Source organism: Periplaneta americana, chromosome 2, assembly GCF_040183065.1.
Source record: "Periplaneta americana isolate PAMFEO1 chromosome 2, P.americana_PAMFEO1_priV1, whole genome shotgun sequence".
NCBI lineage: Eukaryota > Metazoa > Arthropoda > Insecta > Blattodea > Blattidae > Periplaneta > Periplaneta americana.
The window spans coordinates 175,150,139-175,172,892 of NC_091118.1; the positions used below are offsets into that span (position 1 = coordinate 175,150,139).

The window sequence follows — 22,754 nt, forward strand, 5'->3', positions numbered from 1 at the left end:
CAACACACACAGCTCGTTCCTGGAATTCCTTGCCACAGGAAATTAGGAGCAGTCGGAGTCTAAAATCTTTTAAGTACACTCTACTTAGAAATGTTTTTATTGAACAGAACTAGACTCTTGCGGAAGTTTCTAAATAGTCTTAAATGACCAAGTTGCTATTTTTTTCTCCTCTCTCTTCTTTTTTTTTTATTATCTTGATATATTACTTAATCATTTGTATTTGTATGCCATTTAGTACGACTTCGCTAATCAACATTTTATGTCTTGAATAATTTCGAGGGAAAAATTGTTCCGGAGCCGGGTATCGAACCCGGGACCTTTGGTTTAACATACCAACGCTCTACCACTGAGCTACTCGGGAACTCTAACCGACACCGATCCAATTTTTCCCTCTATATCCACAGACCTCAAAGTGGGCTGACAACCGTCAAGCAACCAACTTCGAGTGCACACTAACTCCGTGTGACTTAAATTGTGGTTTTCTGTTAACGAACAGTGACGTGTATTATGCAAATCAAGATTTCAGGTATAACTCCCTGTAAAGTTGATTTGAATAATTTCGAGGGAAAAATTGTTCCGGAGCCGGGTATCGAACCCGGGACCTTTGTTTTCCCTCGAAATTATTCAAATCAACTTTACAGGGAGTTATACCTGAAATCTTGATTTGCATTTTATGTCTTGTAACCCACATGTATTTTCCTATTAATTTACAGGGACATCATTTTATTTTTACTTCAATTTTTATTGTACCTGCGTTTCTAAATGTACTTGTTCACACCTGTGGAGTAACGGTTAGCGCGTCTGGCCGCGAAACCAGGTGGCCCGGGTTCGATTCCCGGTAGGGGCAAGTTACCTGGTTGGTGTTTTTCCGGGGTTTTCCCTCAACGCAACATGAGCAAATGCTGGGTAACTTTCGGTGTTGGACCCCGGACTCATTTCACCGGCATTATCACCTTCTTCTCATTCAGACGCTAAATAACCTAAGCTGTTGATAAAGCGTCGTAAAATAACCTATTAAAATAAAAAATAAATGTATTTGACTCCCACCCCTTTCACTAATGTCCTTGCTAACGTCAGTCACACAAACTTACGGCCGCTCTTGCTAGCAGTGAAATAAACAGTACAGAATATAGTGTGTTTCAGAAATATGTTGCATTTTCTATAGAAGAAAGAGCTTATATTAGTGAAGTTTATTTTCACACAGGTATCGTGTGTAGCATAACTGAATTTATCTGTGTGGACTGAGCACAAGTGAAGATTAGAGTTACCGAAAGTACGGTATCCTATAATATGGTGCGGTACTTAACAGCATTATTTAAACAAGAGTTTGGTTTATTGTTTGTAGGTATGAACCGACGATGATGGAAACTGGAATTACAATATAACCGAATGTGAACAACCGTTTTTTTTTTCACAATTTCCTGATTATATCGTTACGGAATATTTTCGTAGAAATGTCATTTAATCTGGTAGATAAATTTAGAGCAACAGAGTGTACAGAAAGGAAGAAAAGTGTAAGATGGCCAACAAAGGTGACAGAAGATGCTAGAGAAAGGATGCAGCGAGGTCCTAATAAGTCGGTCAAGAAGTTAGCTGTAGAAATTGGGATTTCTTACGGAAGTGCTCACAAAATTCTCAGGAATAAATTAGGTTAGTAATATGCTGAATAAAGTAGACATTACATAATGAATATAACCGCCTGAAGAGTTGAGTTTGTGAAAAAAAAAATGTTACTATTCTACTGTTTTTTTATAAAATACTGTAAAAGTAATGATCAAACTGAAAATCGTAATACTGTATTTCCCTGTAACATAAATGGATACACTACTTTTATCTTCTCCTATAGCTAGTAAAATGATTTGTTTACATATTGCACTAGCAACTCTAGACTCCTGTAATGGAAGGGGGGTAACAGTGTTTCCGAGTATAGCCAGGTTAATGTTAAACATGTTGGTAAAAATAAAGTGATGTCCCTATATTAACTGTATACTATCTTGGAGGAACAGTAACTAATATAAATGACACTCGGGAGGAAATTAAACGCAGAATAAATATGGGAAATGCGTGTTATTATTCGGTTGAGAAGCTCTTATCATCCAGTCTGCTGTCCAAAAATCTGAAAGTTAGAATTTATAAAACAGTTATATTACCGGTTGTTCTGTATGGTTGTGAAACTTGGACTCTCACTCTGAGAGAGGAACATAGGTTAAGGGTGTTTGAGAATAAGGTGCTTAGGAAAATATTTGGGGCTAAGCGGGATGAAGTTACAGGATAATGGAGAAAGTTACGCAACACAGAACTGCACGCATTGTATTCTTCACCTGACATAATTAGGAACATTAAATCCAGACGTTTGAGATGGGCAGAGCATGTAGCACGTATGGGCGAATCCAGAAATGCATATAGTGTTAGTTGGGAGACCGGAGGGAAAAAGACCTTTAGGGAGGCCGAGACGTAGATGGGAGGATAATATTAAAATGGATTTGAGGGAGGTGGGATATGATGATAGAGACTGGATTAATCTTGCACAGGATAGGGACCGCTGGCGGGCTTATGTGAGGGCGGCAATGAACCTTCGGGTTCCTTAAAAGCCATTTGTATATATGTACTGTATCTCAAGTGAATTAATCGTCGAATTTATCTCGAGCATTTTAGGTCTTATAAATTGTGTGTTTGTGTGTGTATGTGTATATTCCCCTTATGTTATGTAACTGATTTTGATTATATGTAATTTTATACTTTATTTTATATATTATGTAACCGATCTTGACTATTTGTAATTTTATATTATGTAACTGATCTTGACTATTTGTAATTTTCTACTATATTTTATGTAATTTCTAAGGTATCTTCTTTTGTGTTGTTTTGTAATCTAATTTTGTATTTCATGTATATTATTTTATTTTTTATTTTATTGGGTTATTTTACGAAGCTGTATCAACATCTAGGTTATTTAGCGTCTGAATGAAATGAAGGCGATAATGCCGGTGAAATGAGTCCGGGGTCCAGCACCGAAAGTTACCCAGCATTTGCTCATATTGGGTTGAGGGAAAACCCCGGAAAAAACCTCAACCAGGTAACTTGCCCCGACCGGGATTCGAACCCGGGCCACCTGGTTTCGCGGCCAGATGCGCTGACTGTTACTCCACAGGTGTGGACTGTATATTATTGAAACCTGGTTGAGTGGAAGAGAAGGCCTCATGGCCTTAACTCTGCCAGGCAAAATAAAACTACTACTACTACTACTACTACTACTACTACTACATTAACAGAAAAAAATAAAAGGATTTGGTGCAACGGTTTACTTCCCGAGGCTTTATCTGCTGCAATGGTTACCTAGCGTCTGAGTGAGATGAAGGTGACAATGCCAGCTAAACGAGTCCAGTGTTCAGCGCCGGAAGTTACCCAGCATTTGTTCTTACTGGGTTGAGGGAAAACTCCGGAAAAATCTCAACTACAAACGTATAAATAGCAGTAACAATATTTACTGGATATTCTCATGTACTTATATACAGTATAGGCTATGAATTTAAATACAGTATAGGTTACCAGTTAATTGTTGTCTGTGCATAAAAATAGTTCTTTATTCATTACCATAACATCTGTATAAACGCTACACGCATCATAGGGATCTCCTCAGATCACCTGCCACTTTTCTTTTTTTTTTTTGCGATTTTGTGGGATTTGGAATTTGTGTTTTTAACAAACATAATGTGTGAGGTTTGTTAACACATTTCCAATTTTTAGTTTTCATGAGAAAAGAGCAATCCTAGTGTTCATGCACTATTACTACTGCTGTTACTACTATTATTACATTTATTACTACTATTACTACTGTTACTGCTACTCCTACTGTTATTGCTACTACTACTACTGTTACTGCTACTCCTACTGTTATTGCTACTACTACTACTTTTACTACTGCTATTAGTGTTTCTACTACTACTATTACTGTTAACTACTACTATTACTACAGTTACTACTAGTCTACTATTACTGCTACTACTACTATTATTGCTACTACTACTATTACTGTTACTACTACTATTACTACAGTTACTACTAGTCTACTATTACTGCTACTACTACTATTATTGCTACTACTACTATTACTGTTACTACTACTATTACTGTTATTGCTACTATTACTACTACTATTATTGTTACTACTACTATTACTACAGTTACTACTACTATTACTACTGTTACTGCTACTACTACTGTTATTGCTACTACTACTATTACTACTGTTAGTTACTACTACTGTTGCTACTATTGCTGCTGCTGCTGCTCCTACTACTACTACTACTACTACTACTACTACTACTACCACTATTACGAGAACATAAATGTGATGAAAAACATCAACACATTTGATAGCAGTGATATGGCCTCGATCAAATTTAGAAACTTCTTTCTAACGATGAAGTTACAGGTAAACTCTCAGATTAAGACAAACTTTGGATTCTTACTTGGTGCTATAATTCGCTTATAAAAGTCAGGAGTTCAGTTAGTGGAGCAAAGAGACCTAGTAGAAACAGTGGCAGGTGACTTAGTAAAAGTGAATGGAAAGTGAGAAAGGAAGTAACAAAGAAACTTTTGCTGGTTTCGAACAGAACATCCAAGGGACTTAAAAGCTACTGACTTAGTTTGAAGTATACTCCTCTGGATTTTATAGAAATGGAAAGGAGCTTCTCAATGTTTTAGTCTCTGTTAGTAAATAATGAATAGTCATTTTGCATTAATAGTCTACACGTGTTGTTTGGTGCACACTGCAATGCACTACTGATAAAATGACCATCTAATGTTTATCAGTAAAATAAAAAAAGAATAGAAATCAGTACCGTATTACTGTAACAATAATAACATTTTTCAATATAAACTAAATTGCTACATTGTATACATTTTATATATTTGTTACCCTTTTTTCCACTCTACAGCCGTTTGCCTCTAATACTCTTTCCTCTCGATAGAGAGGAGCACACTCCGCCAGTTGCAATACTTCTCTGACAGATGGCCGTCCTGTCAAGAAAGATGAGGTGACAATGAAATGATGTTATGAAGGATTGTAGGATTGAAAAGGAGGCGGGTCGTAGCCCTTTTAATTGATACTATCCCAGCATTGACCTGGAGAAACTTGGGAAGCCACGAAAAACCCAAGTCAGGATAGCTGGACCTTGGGATCAAACTCCAGACCTTCCTGATACAAGGAGGACGAGCTAACGACTACACTATCGTGATCGAATTATAAATGATATAAAATTTAAAGAGCAATTTTTCTTTTATAGAGCTTTAAATTTTCTTATCTGAAGTTTTTAGAGCATTATTGCCTTTTCTTTTCTTTTTTATTTTATTTGGCATTAAAATTATAGCACTAATGATGAAGATAACTATAAGAAACGAAGACAGTGATACTGAATATGATGCTAATGATGGTGATGATGATGATGATGATAAAGACGATATGATTTTGTTACAGATGGCTTTGATTTTGATGAAGGGATCTGGTAATGAAAATGATGAAGATGGCAATGGGAAAGGCAATACAAATATTACAGTCGACGAAGAGGAAGGTAATGTAAATCATAAAGATGAATATCAGAAAGGTGATACTGGTGATAAATGCTCATGGTAAAACCACAATGATGGTAAAGTGCTGATGATGCTAGAGGTGATGCAAATGTTGAAGACGATGATAATGATGATAAAGGTGATACTTATAAGAAAAGTGGTAATGATAAAGACTGTGATGATAAATAAATATTAATGATAAACACAATGATATTAAATGTGTTGATAATGGTCATGGTAAAGATGATGATGCGAAGATACAACAGTGGCAAATAATAAGGGTGTTAAAGACAGCGTCAATGATAAAAAATTATCGTGATGAAGTCAATGATGATAAAGGTGATGATATTTGCTGTTATGATGACAAAGACGATATAAACTGACATGTTTATTATTATTATCATTATTATTATTATTATTATTATTATTATTATTATTATTATTATTAGTGGTGATGGTAGTAGTGGATAGCGGGACGAATTCCAAATTCTCTCCAATCCGAATTCTAAAAGGTTCTCGAATCTGGGATCTCTAGAATCCTTCATATGTGACCACCCACTCCTGTGGAATAACGGTCAGCGCTTCTGACCGCGAAACCAGGTGGCCCGGGTTCGAATCCCGGTCGGGGAAAGTAACCTGATTGAGGTTTTTTCCGAAGTTTTCCCTCAACCCAATACGAGCAAGTGCTGGACCCCGCACTCATTTCACCGGAATTGTCACTTTCATTTCATTCAGACGCTAAATAGCCTGAGATATTGCTACAGCGTCGTAAAAGGAAATTTTACAGAAGAACAAAATAACGAATTTGCGGTGTAAAAACTGCATTTCTATGTTTTGACATTTTGCGCTACCTGTAGGCTTTTTTACATACTAAACTAGGACGTAGTTTCACACAGTGCTTCTTAAATACCTAAATATTTCTTATAGTTGCTAAGAAAACAAATGAAAACCTTAATTGCATTTTTCTCGAAAAGTACACAATGTAATATCACCGTCTAGTATATATAGTCACGAAGCTTGAGTTGTGAGGGTGCTAGGAACAAAAGACTATACTATTTCGCATTGTCTGTAATGAGGCGATATTGGCGATCCTAGTGGTTAGCAACTATCTATGGATGCATATTTACTACGTATTGAGTTTCGTGACTGTATATACTAGACTGTAGTAATATTAACATTCAATAAGTAAGATATTAAGAACTATAGCACCTAGAACCATGATTTTTTTTTAAATTCTCAGTATTTCATCCTCTTTTTGAAACCACCAAAAAAAAAAAAAAAAAAAAAAAAAAATCCGATTTCAGGTCGCATTTCCTGCAACTAAACCCCATTTCAGTTTGGTTGATAGGCTTTCCCCTCTACTCACACTCCCTATCATCAGTGAAGGGGAAGATGCTGCTGTCCATTTCACAAACGTTCGACTAATTGACTTTCTACATAGTGACAAATTTTACTTCTGAAAATATTTACCGGTACTCTATATTTCGGAAGTCCATACTAAGCGTTTATATTGAATTTTATTGCTGTTTATTTCAACTGGTACTTTAAAAAGCTACAGGCAACAAAAGATCAATGTTTTCTCCACCGCTAGTCGCTACTCTAAAGCATACACAATGGGACAATCTGCACTGTGTCGCTCCCCCTGACTTCTTAATACAAACTGACATTCCTAAATGTAATTAATTATTAATTGAAAATATTGTAAGAACTATACAAAAATATACTCTAACATGTAATTTTCAAACATCTGTGACACTATTTTACAGTCACACTTATGTACTTCATTTAATATTTTATTTGCTAGTCTGTTCAACTTGGGGGGTGCAGGTATAAGAGGTAACAGCTACCAGTCTGTCGCTGACGGACTCAGGGCAAGTAGAACATAGACTTACTAAATAACCGCTAGACCGCTCACTGGCGCTAGTGTTATGCTCCCAAATTGAACAGCCGATGAGCGGCCATTTGCTTGGTTGAGCTGAATAAGTACAGGTTCGTTCGTGTGCTGTTTTTTAATTGCAGCAATGAACAAGGATGTAAAGATAAAGAAGGAAGGAATGTTACATTTCACTGATTAGTTAATCTTTAATTTCTACTACGATTTTTGCCCCGAATTATGTTACAGAAGACAAACTATTATACTTATATGACTGTGCTTCAGGTTTCCTCTGAGTAGAGATTCCCTTAACCGAAAGTGGTTAGGTGCAATCCGAAGAGAGAATTTCTACCCTACAATGAGCCACTCAGTGTGTTCAACTCATTTCGAAGATAGTTGTTACCTTGAAACTACGTTATTACAATATACATTGCTATTGTTCTTCACCCACTTCATATCCTTAATTTTCTTCAAACAGTTGATGTTTCAGTGCATACATGAATAATTATTCGCTGAATTTGAAGGTACAGAAACTGTATAAATTAGAAAACGTTAATTATTTAATTTGAATGATTGAAAGTGACTCTTGTCTCAGTTACGGATTAATGAAACAGTTTCTTATACTGCTACTGCTGCTGCTCCTGCTGCTACTGCTACTACTACTACTACTACTACTATTACTACTGCCACTACTACCACCACTACTACCGCTACCACTACTGCTACTGCTTCTTTTAATTTCATACAGAAGTTTAACCTACGGCAAAAGTAAACATTAATTCTTGTATTAACCGTGGTTATGAATATTCACATTCAGAGTTCCTATGAAAATGATGCAAGCCTGACAGCCTAATTGAATCCCGATAAAGCGAGTCGAGATTGATAAAAAAAATCCCGATTTGAGCGATAACAGCCTACAACGTTATTTAAACAAGTTAGTCTGCATTTCCTATTATCCCATATTTTTATTTATTCAAATTTAGCATTGTAAACATAGAGGTAACCCGCGGAAATTTATAAGTCTGTGAGGTAACCCACCTGATTGCCGTAAGGCAACTCTACTCGCAATATAATAGTTCCGCTAGTTCTACCTCTTGTTGTTTAATCCTTTTCGGTACTTAGTTGCTGCTCTCGCAATTAATCACCATTGTATATTTTAGGTGCGTTGAGTGGCAAAAAAGATAGCGTTTTGATATGGTATTTTACACTAATAACAGACACATACAATTCCTGCGTTTTATAGTTTAGTGAACTATGTTTAAACATGGATTTATCGTCAGATATACTGTTGCAATACCGGTTCCGATAAAGAAAAGTTAATTTAGTAGCGAATGGTTAAAACATATTCGTGGTTAATAAAAGAGAAAACGATTAGCCTGTAGTATTCACTCTATTGTGTGTCCTTCGTATTTTAGCGTTCCTCAAGGAGGCGAGTATTACATTATAAGCACGCGAACACTACTTTGCAGAAAACAACTATAAAGTGATGATCAGTCTAATGTCTTAAGTCAGCTTCTGATATCCCGATTTCTCTCGCAGAAAACGTAGCAACTATGCTGATAGCAGAAACACGGTATTAAAGGTAAATCGCAAAGGAAGTTTTGTTCCCGTAAATAAAACCATTTAGCTTTCGGGTACGCAATACAACGCGTATTCAAATAGCGGTTTCGAAATCCCGCGCGTTTTCTACCAACAAATGGCGGCTTTCGGCTGCTTCAATTTAGGAACATATTTCTCACTTCTCCGCTACGGCGTGGTAGGGGCTCGAAGTAGAAGGGGAAAGAAATGCCTTCGCAGCCTCTCAACTTGTATGAAATGTCGTTTAGTCACATATTCTAAGGAATCGTCTATCGTTCGAGGCAGTTGGGGAAAAGTTTACAGTTTATTGGCATATTGGAAACAGTTTGACACACAGGGCAGTGATATTGGTGATCCGGGTATCACTGCTTTTTTGTTAGTGAACGCTTCTATTGGACGTGAGTAGAATTGAAATTATTCTGTCCAAAGTTTTAACAGTTTTTTAGGTTAGAATTCCAAAGATTCGAATGACAAAAAAGTGCGATCTTTTTTAAGATCTGCGGGAATCGAGGATTCGAATGTCCTATTTCTAATTATATTATTATTATTATTATTATTATTATTATTATTATTAGCATCATCATTAATACAATGATGACGATAAAGAGAACAACGACGTCTGTGACGATTAAAATAACGGTACTATATATCTGAACAGTTATTGCTATTCTGAACCTTCCTTCCCTACTTGAATGCAACGAACAACATGTTGTGTAAAGCCAATTAACAAACAGATCATAGTGTGCGTTATCGCAGCCTCATTTGCACCAAGAATAAAGACACGGGTTACCCAATTAACCGCATGATCGATGGGTGCATCGCACTTGGCACGAGTGACATCCCTGGCGCGCGGAATTCTCCTTGTACCTGCATGACAGCATACTTGAAAACTGAGTAACTGGTTTGGCTCCATTCCCATCTTTTATGGCATTTCTTGAGCATCGGTAATTGCATTGTGAAAATCCTTATCTCATGCCTATCTCTTCAAGTTAAAGACGTTGCTTACGTGCGTATGCTAACTACAAATTAAAGTAGGCGTGGATACTCGTAGCACTTCGGGACATGATGAGCACAATTAACTTGGTGGGTTAATGTTAGCGCCAGCTCTCTTGTCAGCCTTGGTAAACTAAAAATAAGACGATATTTTTTTCGTAGGATAAATCATTTACTGTTCGTGTACCAGCTAAGCGACCCAAAATTCTTGAGAAGTGGAGAGTGGTTGCCACATGAATTCCAGGAAATATCTGTCGTTGGTAGTAGCTATGAGCATATTCCGAATCTCAGCGCTGAGCAATCTGATGGGATCACGGTGTTCCGAATTTCACCGATGGAGTCACTGATGCTCCACCGGTGTCGCACCGGTGCCATCAGCTTGCAGAGGTGGTGGCAGTCTCCATCAGCCGCCATCAGTGAATCTGACTGGTTCTTGTATAGGGCGGGAATTAGCAGACGAATAACATCGTGCGCTGTTGTGTCATGGCGGTGTGTTTTGCTTTAGTTCTGCTGTATTGTTTGTAATGAGCACAACGTAAAAACAATATGTTAATGACTTATGAGCGAACATGAGCGAGATACGTTTGGAAGTAAATCCCAAAGAAACAAAGTATATAATTATGTCTTGTGACTAGAAGATTGTGCGAAATGGAATTACAAAAATTGTAAATTTATCTTTTGAAGAGGTTGAAAAATTCAAATATGTCGGAGCAACAATATAAATGACACTCGGGAGGAAATTAAACGCAGAATGAATATAGGAAATGCCTGTTATTTTTCGGTTGAGAAGCTTCTATCATCCAGTCTGCTCTCAAAAAATCTGAGTTAGAATTTATAAAACAGTTATATTAACGGTTGTCCTGTATGGTTGTGAAACTTGAAACCTCACTTTGAGAGAGGAACAGAGGTTAAAGGTGTTTGAGAATAAGGTGCTTATGAAAATATTTAGGGCTAAGAGAGATGAAGTTACAGGTAAATGGAGAAAGTTACACAACACGGAACTGCACGCATTGTATTCTTTACGTGACATAATTAGAAACAATAAATCCAGACGTTTGAGATGGACAGAGAATGTAACACGTATGGGCGAATCCAGAAATGCATATAGAGTGTTAGTTGAGAGGCCGGAGGGAAAAAGACCTTTGGGGAGACCGAGACTTAGATGGGAGGATAAGATTAAAATGGATTTGAGGAAGGTGGGATATGATGGTTGAGACTGGATTAATCTTGCCCAGGATAGGGACCGATGGCGGGCTTATGTGAAGACGGCAATGAACCTGCGAGCTCCTTAAAAGCCATAAGTAAGTATAATAATAATAATAATAATAATAATAATAATAATAATAATAATAATATAATAATGATTTATTTAATCTGGCAGAGTATATATCTGATGTGTTAAATAAAACCATCTGTTCTTCAATAAGGGTGACCACAAGGATCCAGAAAATAAGTACGTACATAGACGTTTACAATGAAGCAATGAAAAAATATAAATTTTGTCACCTAAATAAAATAAGGAAGTAAATTGATTTAAGATACATACAATATGAGAGAGAGAGAGAGAGAGAGCGAGAGAGAGAGAGGATATAGTATATGCATTTTGTATGTTCAACTTTAAATGCTGTACTGAATATTGTTATAAACTGTGGCTATATATTTGTACAGTCTAGTAAATACAGTCACGTGAGGTAATTTTTTGCATTTCTCGCGATACAGTGCTCCAAGCGGTTAGCAACTGAGTGTGCTAGGAACAATAGACTGTGCGATAGTAGTGATCCCAGTGGCTAGCAACTACTGTCATTCAATGCATATTCCCTACGTATTGAGCTTCGTGATTGTATGTACTAGAACTAGACTCTGATATTAGGATGACCTAGCGTCCTCTATTTCCGGTGACAATACCTCATGTTCTATTATTATCCTTGGAGAATAAATGCCCCCCTTTTTCTCCCCTAAAGTTTACTTTTTAGTTGCAATACATTACTTGTACATGATATGTTGGCAGAACTGTTACGATTAATCTAAATGGCACTTACTGGGACAGAAGAAATCTAGCCACTCTACTATAAATCATAGATTGGTCATGCGTTTTGAACACAGAAATACAGACGGAAGATGTAATTACATGAATTCGGACGATATTCAAATATTCATCTCTAAAATAATACTTTTATCATAAATATAGGTTACACTATTCGTAAGATTAAATACTGGAATACGGTAATGTTGCGTTTCCCCCCCTCCCCCATAAATGTAGCATTTATTTAAGTACCAGGTCGCAAAATTGATCCATGCCAAAGTTGCGTCAAGGAATCCAATGATACATTAACAATCCCTTCGATAGATAGTGCCAGTGTGCAATAAAAAAAAAGACATTGCTGTTATTCGCATCAAACTCCTTTCAACTGAAGTCGTCCGCGCGGTCTTCTGAGTAACGCGTTTTCCGGTTTCTGTGAACTATTACTTGTATAAAAAGTGTACTTTGAAGGACATTTAAGTGAAAAGTAATTCTAAAGAATGCGTTAATGAAAATTATTATCGTGTGCTAGTACTAAACGTGTGCTGTTAATGATTTCTTGATGTAACTTCATGGATGGTTGCAGGTGTCGATCTACAGGTTAGAATAATATTTTATATGCAGTTTGTAATATGTAAGAAATATACGGAGTTGGCAATTAGTAATTACAATGTCGTAATATTTGTTTGACCTTTTAAAAGAAGTGCAGTAATCGTTCTTTAATTGTGATAGATGATAACCGGGTAAGTTCATCTCCAATGCCTCGCTCTGGTAGTGTGGCAATGATCCATTCGTGTAGAACGCGTAGGCCATCTTTGATAACTATGCCAAGGCAATCCTTAAATTAAATCATAAAACTCCATACTTTTTATCCGAATAATAGGCTATGAAAATTTATTAAAGCTCTGGTTGCACGATTGGATCCAATGTAATTTTTTAATTGTGTAGAAAAGCGATATGTATCGCTGTAATTAAACTAAACAACAAAAGAAATAGTCCACCGTTGTGAAGTAACGTTAGCATGCCTGACTATGAAACGAGTGGGTCCGGGTTCAAATCGTGATTGGGACAAGTTGCCTGGTTGAGGTTTTGGCTAAACTAGCGCTGAGGTAGTTCCCTTCATACTCCGCTTATGCACCATACATATACAAATATGTGACAAGTTAGGTTTGGTTAGTATAGGCTTTTGTTATGCATTGCATATACGATAAACTGCATCTCCACAAAAAGTTCCGGGAAGCAAAATCCCTTATAAATTCAACGATTTTCATGGCTAAATCACAGTCTAGTATATACAGTCACGAAGCTCAATACGTAGGGAATATGCATCCATAGATAGTTGCTAACCACTAGGATCGCTACTATCGCCTCATAACAGACAATGCGAAATAGTACCGGTACAGTCTATTGTTCCTGGTACCCTCAACAACTCAAGCTTCCTGACTATATACTAGACTGTGACTAAACTGAGTTTGTTCCGCGTATTCCGCTTTTACACCTTCAGCTGTCTTTCCGGTAATACCAACATAACTTTGATGACATTACGAACGTTTCACACTAGTGTACACCTACTCTATGCCTTGCATACCTATATGAATCTGTGACAGGTTAGTTTAGACCTTTGTTTTGCCTTGCATATACGAACCTTTGACAGGCAAGGTTAGGTCAGGTTAGGTTAGTTTAGACTTTTATTGTGTCTTGGATATACCCTGGCCAAAGACTGCTGATTTTTTGTTTTCTGATACTGTCAGTAATAAGGTTGTGTAATGGCGAATTTTCCCATCCGAAATCATTGGAACAAACTCAATGCTAGTTTCTCAGAGTTTTCCCCCCCCCCCCCCCGGAATTTTCCTTTAACTCATTAGAAGCAAATACTGGGTAACTTTCGGCGCTGGGCCCTGGACTCATTTCACTAGCATTATCACCATCTCATTCAAACGCTAGATAACCCTAGTAGTTGATAAAGAGTCGTAAAGTGACCAATTAAAAAAGTAAATAGTATAATAGTTTCAAGGGAAAAATGTGCGCTATTCTTCTGTTAGTTACGGTAGTATTTTCATAAAAGACGAGTTTTTCCCCCCCAGGAACAAAAATACTGTACAACACAAATGGAGCAAAAATTAGTATTTTACCGTTGAACAAAATAAAAGAGAGTACTTTCCTTCAATATTTGTGCTAAAACGGTTTACGTACAGATTGCAGTGGCTCAATAAAAAGGTACTGTAGTGAAAACTGTTGACATTTTTTGAGGTGAATGTGATTTTTAAGTGCTTTATTCCATTACAAATACGTATTTACAATTCTTTTTCCTATACCACAATTAAGGAAGCCAATATCCGAGCATAGAATTCGTATAAGAGGTTGTCTGGATTGTCTTGAGAGAGATTCTTCCTGTAGGAACGTGTGTGACACCCCTTTCCTTCCTGAATACGTATAACAGTTTTTTTATAGAGGAATTATAAGCAGACTAGAACGAACGTCCATTAAAAGTGTTATTGGCTGCGTGAGACGCACACTTTTAGAGCGGTCTCTGGCGGAAGTCGAAGTAATGTCGCCAACATTTGGAAAATTTCAGTATTGTTAATGAAGGGAAATCTCGCCTCCTGTCACTTAACTATTCCTTTAACGAACTCAATCTAACCTTATCACACTCCTCGTCTCCCGCCCTTTTTATCCAGAGATAATAGTAGTATTTATTTACACAAATCTTCAGTAAACTTTTGGTCCAGGTAAAATATTTTGTGCGAGATCGTGCGTATTTGCTTGTTTTCCGCACAGAACCAATACGCGGTAAGTGTGAAATACCACATTCAGTATTCCCAACGTAACACACATAACAATTTCCCTCTTCTTACCGCTTAAGCGCGACATTCATTTTACTGCTTTAGGCTTTTAACATATTATTTTTAGAGACGTTTAACACAGTAATAATTATAAATTGGAAACTTACCACTGCAATTGCAATGTTAATTATTGTTTTTAAATATTTGCAAAAATTAAGTAAAGTCTACTACTCCACGAAACTTATTGCATTCCTGATACAAGTAACATTAAGGAAGCCGTGAAAAAATCAACAAGATTCCAGATGCCGATGTTATTACTGCAATATGTTATATAAATAATATTGTTGAAATATTAAAATGAAAAATAAATCATTACAAAACCTTACCGTTTGTTTTAAGTTCGCATTTATAAACTGGGGGAAAAAAAAGACAGACGTACATCACGGCCTGCTGGAATATAGTAAACACAGAAAACATTTTATAGCAACAATGTTGAAGAAAGATATTTTGGTTTTCCGAAGTTGCCGTCATTAAACAGAAACCAACATGGAGATTTAATTGCAACTAATTAGAAATTCGTCTTTCAGGTATGTAATAAACGATCTTCGCACAAAATAATGTACGATACACGAGCGGTATGTTTGTTTTCATGTTCTCGGAAATTAAAAACGCTCAACTACGTTTCGCTTTTTCAATCTTCTCCTCGAACATGAAAACGTCAACATACCGCTCTTGTAACGTATATTACTATTTTATTTACTATAGACTGGAAGAAAATTTGTGTGTAGTGAATATCACCAGCACTGCAGTGCATGTTTCTCAATGGATACACTAATAGATGATTTTTTTTCGTGCGTTGCAGCTTTCGTGATTGTATGGTGTAAGAAAACAAAGAATAACGACTTTTTTAAATAAATAAAAACTATTTAGTTCTTTAACTCTTCAAATGGGGTAAACAAATGACAGTGTTCTGTCTCCATGACTGAGGTTTAGTAATGAGAGTGCAAAAAATAGGCACAGTAGCCATTTTTAATTCTGTAGTGTTCGGGAAAAGTGGCACAAGTCAAAAATGTTAATTTTACAGGAGAAGGAAAAAAAACTGTCTTTACACTGGTTTATGTAGATTTGATATTCTTTGTATGAATTATTGTAATGGGAGAAATACTTATGTCTCTTTGCCGAAGCGAGCAGATGTTCCGTAAGTTGTCAATAAATTAATAAAAAATGTTTATGGAAACTGACTTATGCCACTTTTCCCTAGCATTGCAGAATTTATAAAGATCCAGTATATAATTTTGAATTTCACAAAAATGTAGCTTATTTTAGGAGAAATGTAAATCTGACAGAAAAGTCTAAGAATTAATATGTTCATTGTAGAAGCAGCATTAAGAAAAAATGAAATTGAAAAAACGTTCAAGGTAAACTTACTGTTTTTGTAATAATATATAATAATATAATTAGAAGAAATTACTAGTACTTTATATCAAAGTTTGCATAAAAGTCTAGAATCCTCGTAATGACTTCAGCCGTTGTTGCCCGAATGCAACAGCGTGCATGTGCTTACGAAAATACAGTTTAAAAGTTTTTTTAACAGATGGCTCTGTATGTCACCTTCACTTGCAGCCCCCCTCCTATCCCTTTTCCTTCTGTCAAATACCACCTTTAAACCTTATAAAAACACTTTTTTTCCCCTCTTGTAAGGAGAAGGGATTCGAAGGCTTCCACTGCAGCCTGAGGTATAAAAAACACTTATTAAATTATAAATATAATGTTTACTATTAGAACAGGTAGGATTCTCACCAATAACATTGCCGTATACAGGAACAGTAGTCGGCTAAGCTATTCACGGTAATAATATACATACATTAGTTAATAACAAGAAGAGTGTATGATTCAGAAGGCAGTGGATAGCATGGAAACATGTTCATCTGTTTATACACAAACACGGCGGTGCAATAATCGTTCGATGAACGTAAGTGGATACTTAAATGTTATTGAGGTCCAACGACGTTGGAGGGTTGAATTTAGAATACAATCACCAACAAGGTTAACTATCACAAAAATCCGATACAAGTTTGAAGTCGACGGAACGGTGCAAGGGCAGTGCGTAAGAAATAGAAGTTCCGCCGATAACGTGACTGTTGATGCAGTCATGTAGACTTTTGCACAATCCCCGAAGAAGTCAATGAGGCAATGTTCTCGTGAGATTGATATCAGAAAATCCAGTGTTCATGGAATTTTGCTAGCTCAAAAATGGAAGCCTTACATTCCGAGACTTGTCCATGCACTAAATGAGGACGACCCAGAGATGGATAGGACGAAGAGGAAGTGCTGCGGTGTTCCCGCCTCGATCTCCGGATTTAACCCCGCAGACTTCTACCTATGGGGAGCTCTAAAGGACACAGTGTACGCCACATAATCACAAACACTGGAGGAACTGAGAGTTCAGATTTAACATGTCTATAATGATATTCCATGAGCAACAATCCAGTTGGTATGGCGGTCTGTTGTACGTCGTTGTTGGGAGTGTACTGTGGCGGAAGGAGGCCATTTTGAACGGGCTTAAGGAATATAAAACCGCAAAGAACGTATTTCTATTTCATCTCGTTGCTGTGAAATAGTGTTTCAAAATGTGTATACATCAATTTGGGACACTTTGTATGTACTGTGTGTGTGTGTGTGTGTGTGTGTACGCAAAGAAGGACGGAAAGAAAATTTGCAACGAAAGTTACAAGATAAATTTCCCAAAATAACAAGTGCATATCTACAAAGATCATTGCGGAGAAAGAGACGCCAATGAAGAGGCAAAGATAGCAGTTTCTTATAATTTAGAAATAAGCGTTACAAACTAATATTAAGGAATATCATGTCTGTATTGTAAATCTATTCTTTAAGAATTTAAAACAGAATAAAGATAATAATGAAAGTCGATGTTTGGATTTATGTTATTTACATATTGTTTTGGTACTACGGCAGTGCTATGTAGATGAGTTCCGAAATGGGCTGCATTACTGGCTAGCCAACAATAGAGCATATTTTGAGCATTTAATTTAGAAAATTACCCAAAATAGATTATTTTTTTATCCTACAACCAACTGACAAGAACAACAATCCAGATTGCCAACAAAACAAAAGCTGCGAAAGAAATGAATGAGATGTATAAACAATTGAATATTCTTGATTTTTTAAGGCCAAAAAATTCGAGATCTATTTATAATGTAGTTTTATCTGTTGGAGTGGTAGTCATTATGATGTGCTTTGCAAATATGAGCAGATAGGTCTGTTCGATATTGCTCTTGTGAGATCATAAACCAGTGGTCCGTATTTCTTGACTCGCGAGCTCCCTCCTCTTAGCCATCATTTGATAATTCATATATTCTGCATATCGTCGTTGATTTTATGAAACCTCCTATATGATTTTATAGAAAATAATTTTTCAAGAGGAAGAAAAAATTAATTAAAAATCAACAGACCTACACTGATCTTCGATTTATGTTGATAATATTCACCAACATTTTCTACCGAATTACATGATATTCTTATGTAGGCTCAATGATTTTTAATTAATTCCTTCTTCCTCCTGAAAAATTATTTTCTGTAGTCATATAGGAGGTTCCATAAAATCAATGACGATATATATGTAAACAATTTTTTTTCTAAAATGAAAGTTGTAAAATCAAAAAGAATGTCGCGTATGACAGACGAACATCTCGTTGCTCAGTTAAAATTGACTACATGAAGCATGATCCTAATTTTCATGAGTTAATTACTCATCCATCATAGGCCTAATGTTTAAATTGTGTATAAAATAACAGAAAAAAAGAAATCAAATCAAACAAAAATGGAAAAGAAATGAACAAATATTTATTTACATAAACTTAATTGAACTTTTCCTTAGTTTGCTTATGTTCAGTGTCCATCTCTGCACACGCAAAACTTGCGACTTCTCCTCTTAAACCTTTCTTTCCACCTTTTCCCGAGCTGTATTTCATATGACGTCATCTTTGCCGAACACTGTTATAAACCAATAAGATGCCCACAAATAGGAGGGAGGACTCCCTATGCTTAGCATGGTGCAAGGTCCTGATGTAAGGTAACACAGGATAAATTCACGGTAATGAACACACATCATATTCTTACGGAACGATAAAAAATTACATCTACCAACTGGAAATAGAATCAAGGTACTTTGGAATTGTGGCTACCACGAATACCAAGATACATACTATACTAACCACAGTGTTGGTGATTGCTAGCGAACGAAAGCACAGAAATTGGGACTAGGAACTGTTTGAATGTCAAGGTCGCTCGGTAGGTGGGGGGGGGGAAGAGTGGGAGACGGGCAAGAGAGAGTTGTTGGATGCATATCTGAACGACAGGATATCCATAGACAAATTTCAATGAAAACTGCTCGGAATATGGTCCGTTTGATTGCTTTTAAACACATATTATTGTGACTATGAATTAGAGCCTGAGCTTTAGCTTTATATTAAATTATTGTTGTAGGAGAGTCAAATGGTACTAAAGTTCAGTGTCTATCCAGCTTCGTCTTAAAGCAGGGGTATCATAAAATAATGTTATCAATTTCAATCAAAGACACAACTATCTGCAAATATTTATTTGCTACATGAATATAAAGTATATGAACGTTTTCGCCTTGTGGGGCATCATCAGATATATTAAAATTATATGATCTGAACTTAGATTAAATTAGATTTATATAAGCAAATACGAACAGTGTGTAATACTTACTTACTTACTTACAAATGGCTTTTAAGGAACCCGAAGGTTCATTGCCGCCCTCACATAAGCCCGCCAGCGGTCCCTATCCTGTGCAAGATTAATCCAGTCTCTATCATCATACCCCACCTCCCTCAAATCCATTTTAATATTATCCTCCCATCTACGTCTCGGCCTCCCTAAAGGTCTTTTTCCCCTCCGGTCTCCCAACTAACACTCTATATGCATTTCTGGATTCAACCATACGTGCTACATGCCCTGCCCATCTCAAACGTCTGGATTTAATGTTCCTAATTATGTCAGGTGAAGAATACAATGCGTGCAGTTCTGTGTTGTGTAACTTTCTCCATTCTCCTGTAACTTCATCCCGCTTAGCCCCAAATATTTTCCTTAGCACCTTATTCTCAAACACCCTGAACCTATGTTCCTCTCTCAGAGTGAGAGTCCAAGTTTCACAACCATACAGAAGAACCGGTAATATAACTGTTTTATAAATTCTAACTTTCAGATTTTTCGACAGTAGACTGGATGATTACATGGTGATAAAATATTTCATGAGTTATATGTATACTAATTGTAACAAGAAATGAGATAAAATGATGAATTTCAATGTAGTGTAGATTCAAATATGATTAAATTGGAATTGTGTGTACATATAACTCATGTTACATTATAATACATATTTATTAAAAATAATGTTATGCATATTATGATCATGTTAAAATCAAATGAATAAATGGATAAAATCTTGGGTTAAATTTATTCAATGTTTAGAAAAAGACAACGTCTTGGAGAACTGTATATCATATAAACAAAACATCGGCCTTGCTATGGGCAATCCCCTTTCTGGAACTCTCACCGAAATTTTTTTGCAAAACATAGAAGATAACAAAATTAACGGTATTTTAAATAAACATAACATAAAATCATACTATAGGTACGTAGATGATACTATCATAATATATGAAAATACGTCAACAGACAATTCCATTCTCGATTCATTCAACAAATTGCATAAAAATCTAAAGTTCACTGTGGAATATGAAATGAATAATTCTATACCGTTTTTAGATTTAAGAATAATAAAGCAAAACTATAGATTAAGTTATGACATCTACAGAAAACCAACACATACAACACATAGTATACCTGCAGATTCAATACATCCCCAAAATAAAAAACAAAGCATGTTTAACTATCTAACAAATAGATTAACACAAGTACCTTTATCCAAAAACAAATACAAAAAAGAAATGCAAAAAATTTTAGACATTGCAAATGAAAATGGATACAGTAAAACTCTTATACGAAAACTAATTCGGAAAAAAGAAAATATCACACAACGACAAATAGCCACAACTTTAGTAAGATCCAACAATAAAAAACCAAAGCATTGGTCAATACTTACTTACAACAAATATATATCTAATAAATTTAAAAACTTCTTCAATAAAGAAAATATAAATATAGCATTTAAAACAAATAATAAATTAAATAACAATATCCCTAATACAATAAACACCAGTGATAAATTAAATAGTAAAGGTATATATATGCTTAAATGTTACACATGTGAAAAGAAGTACATAGGCCAGACAAAACGTAACATAAAAACGAGATATAAGGAACATGTTTATGACTTTAAGAACAATAGAGATAAATCAAAATACGCGGCACACTTAATCAATACTGGACACGAACTAGGTCAACGTCAGGATACATTAAGCATTTTAAAAACATACAATAATAATAATTTCATAAATGCAGCAGAAGAATTTTTCATTTCATATTACCACAATAAAGATAAAAATATAATTAATGAAAATTTACTAAACTTTAGAAACCTGCTTTACACAATTTAAAGTAGATCCATTTACATCTTGACACGCCGTCTTTCAAATAGTTCCCTTCAATATTACTCCGCTAATACACAGCAGAACACATGCAATCACTCAACATCAGTCTACTTCAAACCATCAACACTCCCACATACACCGAGACATACACGTACGTAAGTAATTGAAAACCGTTATAATATAATATTATACAAATTAATATCCCCATATTCGCTTTCATAGAATTAATTATTCATTCTCGCATCACTTTCTCTTAAAATAGTTCAAATTGATCGAAATATTAATGACAACATTTCTTGTTTTACAGAATTCCTCCATATACACACAGTTTTCTTAATTAAATACAGTACTTCATCAACGATATGTATTAAAAAGATAAATTATTTGGATCCAAAGGATCAAGGATAACCACTATTTACATCGAAAGCTAGACAACATTTAGATCACAATCAAGCAAAGTACTCGTAAGTAATCTTAACACCTTTTTCACATCTCCAAAATAGACTCCTATCCCATTTGATCTCTAAATAATGCTCGCATAAAGTAAATCATACTTCTTTGTTTACAGTATATGAATGATAATTTATACGCACATCACAATCAACCTACAACATCGATTACTACAAACTTCGGTATGATATACAGTTCTCCAAGACGTTGTCTTTTCCTAAACATTGAATAAATTTAACCCAAGATTTTATCCATTTATTCATTTGATTTTAACATGATAATAATATGCATAACATTATTTTTAATAAATATGTATTATAATGTAACATGAGTTATATGTACACACAATTCCAATTTAATCATATTTGAATCTACACTACATTGAAATTCATCATTTTATCTCATTTCTTGTTACAATTAGTATACATATAACTCATGAAATATTTTATCACCATGTATTACCCACTGTTCGTATTTGCTTATATAAATCTAATTTAATCTAAGTTCAGATCATATAATTTTAATATATCTGATGATGCCCCACAAGGCGAAAACGTTCATATACTTTATATTCATGTAGCAAATAAATATTTGCAGATAGTTGTGTCTTTGATTGAAATTGATAACATTATTTTATGATATTACCAGACACATCTGAAATACAAAATGAATTGCAAATTAAAGCAGGGGTGTCGAGGTCAATGCTAGGAATAAGTCTTGGTAGCATTTGTAGCACAGCAGGAATTAAGAGAAAAACGTGGCTGTGCGCACAAAGAAATGGCTATGTACGAATGTGGTTAGTTCAGTTTGAAAGATTGTAGTTTCAAGAAATAATATACATAATCGTATTAAAGCATTACGCTTATAATGGAATGCAATAAAATTGAAAA

At 35.5% G+C, this 22,754-nt stretch overlaps 1 protein-coding gene and 1 non-coding gene across 3 annotated transcripts in view; both read right to left on the minus strand.

The window, feature by feature from the left end:
- Positions 1-22,754, minus strand: part of ken (ken and barbie) — a 139,629-nt gene that overhangs the window by 46,167 nt on the left and 70,708 nt on the right. The gene's annotated exons all lie outside the window — the stretch shown is intronic.
- On the minus strand, positions 290-361 carry TRNAN-GUU (transfer RNA asparagine (anticodon GUU)). The gene has a single exon. It is a non-coding gene; the product is annotated as a tRNA-Asn (tRNA).